Source organism: Olea europaea, unplaced genomic scaffold (assembly GCF_002742605.1).
Source record: "Olea europaea var. sylvestris unplaced genomic scaffold, O_europaea_v1 scaffold1942, whole genome shotgun sequence".
NCBI classification, from domain to species: Eukaryota; Viridiplantae; Streptophyta; class Magnoliopsida; order Lamiales; family Oleaceae; genus Olea; species Olea europaea.
The window spans coordinates 137,402-142,562 of record NW_019237258.1 but is presented as its reverse complement, the minus strand read 5'-3'; the positions used below and the strand labels follow the sequence as shown (position 1 = coordinate 142,562).

The following is a 5,161-nucleotide window of genomic DNA, read 5'->3' as shown; positions in this document are numbered from 1 at the left end:
GGTTTTTCCCTCTTTTCTTGGTTAATCTCTTCAGATTTGATTTATGTTTTTGTGGCTACTTTTGGTAGATTACACAAGATATACATGTGTATAACATTTACTTCAATCTTTTAGTTTGTCTTAGAATTTTATTTTTCTTGGATCCAAAATTCACTTAAAGGAGAACATGATTCTTAATTACAGCGAAGATTCGTAAAAAAAAAGGTTTTTCCCTCTTTTCTTGGTTAATCTCTTCAGATTTGATTTATGTTTTTGTGGCTACTTTTGGTAGATTACACAAGATATATATGTGTATAACATTTACTTCAATCTTTTAGTTTGTCTTAGAATTTTATTTTTCTTGGATCCAAAATTCACTTAAAGGAGAACATGATTCTTAATTACAGCGAAGATTCGTAAAAAAATTTTGGGTATAATTACAGTGATTTGCAGGTGCAGCACTTTGTGAATCCAATGAGTATTCGCTACTTTTGGAGCAGGCACTAAAAGTGGTACTGGTTGAATTCTTTCATTGCAGAAACGTTTTTAAGTGACTTATTATTGTTCCACTTTAATACTCTAAAAATTTGTACAACTAATATTTTGACATCTATTCATATATTTAACAGTTTGATACTTCGTATTATTGGGTTGACTGTCGTCGTTGGACAGGTATTGCAATTATAGCATAGCACTGAATATTTATGATCCTTTATTGTCTCGCTCTCTCTCTCAATCATATTTGAGAGGTTAAAACCAAAGGAGAAGAGGACATACACTAGCAACACATATTCCGTTTTCCTCAGCAAGAGTTGTTTGATCACCCAACTAAATTGATTGTAACTTTGCTAGATACTTCACACTTCCCCTCATTGGTAAAATTTTCTTTTGACGCTTCAAAAGGTCATTGGTATCATCCAACATAATATCAATATGTTCTTCCAATAGAGCTGATGTGAGATCCAGAGCCGGACTTGATGGGAGGCCCAAGAGGCCTCGACCTCAGGCCCAGAATTTTAGGGGGCCCATTTTTTCACCTTTTTTTTTTTTTTTTTTTTTTTTTTAAAGACCCACTATATCCATGCGTTCAAAAGAAAAGACCTCCAGACTCCAAGAAATCAACGGCAAAACCTACATGTTTAGTGGTGGTGGTCGGAACTAATGTGGTGGCCGTCCTCATCGATTCACCGCCAACAATCCGTCTCTCAATTCACTGCTCCTTTTTGTTTAGGTTATGTCTACAATCTAAATTTATTTTTCTTCTTTCTTTCACTTTCTTGCATATAATATAGTATTTAAGTTTTTTTTCCCCTTTCTCTTCCCTTTATTTTGGGATTTTGGGGTGTAATTGTTGTTATAATGTTATTGGCTAATTTCTTCTTGCAGTTTTCAAAATCTGATGCTATGCTCTATTCTTCAACTTCATCTATAAATTCTTCTTTTTTCACCGGTTTTGAAAATTTGAATTTTCTGAAGGCATTTTTTATTTTCCTAACTTTTAATCAAATATTTGAATGTAATTTGGAGAAAAAATAATGGACTATTTTGATGGCAAAGCTCTACGGCAGAAGAAGAGTGTGAAAGGTTTTTATTTCATTTCAAAGGAACACCAAAAAATTTATTTTTTGTTTTATTGTTGATTTAAGTTAACAAATTTAATTCCGTAAACTTCTAATTTTTTATTTTATTTTTTTTAAAAAGGCATTGTTCGCTACGACTTAGGGCCTAGGGCCCAAATTTCGAAGTTCGCCTCAGGCCCTGCGAAGCACAAGTGCGGCACTGGTGAGATCACAGGGGGTTCTTTGGGAAACTTCCAACAAATATTAAATGCAAGCCAACAAACCTAATCGCAAGAAACCCCAACTAAGGAATAGAACATATTTCTACTTTCTCATGTGTTTCAATATTTCTCAAGTTGTATAAAGGTTTTATGAATCTTTTAATTGTATGTTTCATAAATTAACAAGTGTATGTAAAGAATAATACACGATTTGTTGTCAACTTTTCTTCTTGTTCTTTCTAATGTTAATTTATTTTATGTTCGAACATGTTTGTGGCTATGCATGTTGTTCTCCTTTAACGTCGAAAAGAATCATTTCCGTTTGAGAAGAGAACGGCGCATATCTTTGCATGTCGTGCCATTGGCATTTGCATCGTGTCTTAATCTTTTTCTGTATAAAGTACAAGAGGACGGCAGGTGCCCTATTTTATTTTTTCAGGATCTCAACCAAGATTTATCTTTCATATGAAAAAATAAGATGAACATGATAACATTTTGGATATGCTTGACACTAAGTTCTACGTCCTCATGGCGTAGGGCAACTGTGTAATCTTTCGGTAAAGGTGTTCCTTTTGCGTGTTTGAAGTATGATTGCTTCAAATAATATCCATTCTTCACCAATTTTGTTATTCTTTTGTATTGATTTGTGAGATACCATTGTATATTTTTCCTTCAAAAATTCCAGATGCTTCCCTGATTCTTCTGTATTATTTGTTCAATATCCAACATTGCTCGAGTTGCCTAGATTGAGCTTCTTGAAAAGAACAAATCTGTACGAGTGAAAGAGCTAGACGAGGTAAACTTTTTGCATAATTAATTAACATTTCTGTATTCCTCTAATCTAATTAGTTCATTCTAACATATGATTTTTGGAAGTGCCGAGTCTCTTGAGAGTTATTTTGCTCATCTCATCTACTGCTTTCAAAAGATGACATATTTCACTATTTTGAAAAGTAAAGGTTCATTTCCTGTTTATGGGCCTCAATCTGTTGTTCAGGTTTGTTGCAAAGTCTTATATGGATATGCTTGATCACTAATAATGCAGATTTTTAATTTCATTTAGTTGTTTGGTATTACATGTTATGCTTATTTACAGTTGGTGTTCCTGTTTAACTTGCGGACTATTAATTGTTTTTTAATGATTCTCAGCACCATGATGCTGATGCTTATTTGCTTGTTGGCTTATCTATTATCTATAATTCAATGAATATCAATTGTTAGGTTTAAGAACTTCTACGGAGGAAGCATGCTAAAGAGGCAGTCGAGAAGGAACTTCAAGAGTTCGTGAAGTTACTAAAATTTGGCATGGAAATGCCATTGCATTCAAAACTCCCAAAATCTTCATAAAAATTGAGGAAGAATCACAGTTGAAAAACTTACCAAGAAAATTCTGAGGCTTTGGGATCATGTGATTGAGCTCTTTTCCATTCGTGAAGGTATGACATGCAACTAGAATTTTGTACTGTATGTTTCATACCGAGCATTGGGTAGGACAATTGCATAATTTAATGAATAAATTAAAAATTCTTTTTTATTCTACAGCACTATCTAATACTCCCCTACAACATGCCATCATAGTTTCGGAATCTGAGAGTTTGAAATATTCCTATCAATTTTAGCAGCTTAAAGACAAATTGGAGAGACATCCCTTAATGAAACAAGCTATAGATCCCATCAAATCATTAGATTGGTATTTCTATTTCTCAACTCTGTACTTATTTCCTCTAAAACCTTCATGTAACAAACCATTACTAGCATTTGTATTCCATTTATTAACTATAATTTTGTTGTAAAAAATTGAAAACTCCTATCAAGGGGTCTTTTGAAAGGATAATTCGAGCATTCTTCAATGTGAGGGAGAATCTGCATGGATGATACCTTAAGATTTTTGACAAGACTTCGGCCACCAAGTCCACTAGCATAGTCCCCTCCAACGGCATCTCATGATTCCTTTGTCTGTTCAATTACTATATTAATCTTGATTACCAGTAAGTTTTTATCAAAGAACTCCAACTTGACACTAAGGCACCTATGCAAATTACATACATGTATACACCCGTCCCAAAAACATTGTGTTGGCCACATAATTTTATTTCTTGTCTATTTTTACTATGGTATGTCCTTGTAGGTATCAATTTACCAAAAGCCGAAGCAAACCCAGAACTCTAAGAATGAAAATGGGCAGTCCCTAAAGAAGTCATTGAGTAGGTATTCTAAAATGTCCCTTCATTTCGCATACATTTCACAAAAGCTAATCGGTGTACAGGATGATTTATGGCAGGCTGTGGACTGCAAAAGGCCGAGTCCTTATGAGTTAAACTCTCATCTATAGGTAAAAAGCTGATTTAACCTTCTTGTTTTTTCTTTGCCAAACAAAAGTAAGTATGCATATTGCATGGCCTCGGCTCTTCACAGAGTGTAGCATATTCTCCCGCAAGCCCTTTATGTTGCAGGTTTTACGTCTAAACTATTATACACTACACAATCTCTTTTTCACAGTTCAATGGAGTATGTGGCCTAAAGCTAATTTTGAAATTTTTGTTTTGTTTTTTTTCAGCCCCCATGGGACTTTTTTCAGCCCCCATAGGACACGAAAACTGGAAAGAAGTTTATCCTCTATTTTACTTGTGGATGTGACTATAGCATGAAGGTGAAATTATGTTTCTATTTTGTACATCATTATAATAAGAAGTTCATCTTATGTTACTCTTATGGACATTTCATTTTCATTTTTTTGAATTGCAAAGAATTTCATACTTCTTCTTTACCCCGTAATGTGGACTAATTTTGTTCAGAACTTGTCGGACAGTTGATGTTCAAGTTGAACTAACATATGGAAAATTTGGAAAATGGTGATTTGATAAGAGATCATACCTTGATGGACCCACCTCAAAATCTTTTCTTACCCCCTTCTCGTGTTTCTAAGAGTGTTGTACGTGCTGCACCTTTATATTCTTCGTACATTATTCAATTCGTTCGGTTCTACATCTATTTGTTTATTAATTAAATCATATTTACTAGATCTTTAAATTGGGAGGTATATAATAGGAAATTTTCCTTATTCTTCTTAAAGAATGGGTGAACTTCTTAGCATGAAATGCGCATATACTTTTGCACTAATTTCTTAATGTCATTTCATTCTTCGGGATGTACAAATCCACCTTTTCCTCTTTGCTTAGGAAGTTTACGCCATGTGTTCCAATCTGGTGCCAATATGATATGTTTAAGGATTATATTAGTACTTGATAATAAAAATTCTAGACTTTATTCTGCCGGAATGTAAAAGAATCCTTGGGAGGCTCGGAAGGAAAAATGTTGCGTGTGTGAGATGAGAATTGAACGGTAAAATTAAAGCAAAGCGACAATGTTTTGCTCCTAATAGCAAAGGCAAAAATATGAAAA

General features: G+C 33.9%; 1 long non-coding RNA gene across 16 annotated transcripts; it reads left to right on the top strand.

Annotated features, from left to right (window-relative positions):
• The first annotated feature begins 207 nt into the window (after nucleotides 1-207).
• On the top strand, nucleotides 208-5,138 carry LOC111379185. 16 transcript variants are annotated; one of them, XR_002700026.1, is made up of 7 exons: nucleotides 208-2,555; nucleotides 2,981-3,195; nucleotides 3,302-3,449; nucleotides 3,575-3,747; nucleotides 3,888-3,963; nucleotides 4,026-4,212; nucleotides 4,317-5,138. It is a non-coding gene; the product is annotated as an uncharacterized LOC111379185 (long non-coding RNA). The 16 variants fall into 16 exon arrangements; XR_002700020.1 differs by having other exon boundaries at nucleotides 2,636-3,195; XR_002700021.1 differs by having other exon boundaries at nucleotides 208-2,756.
• Nucleotides 5,139-5,161: the final 23 nt, after the last annotated feature.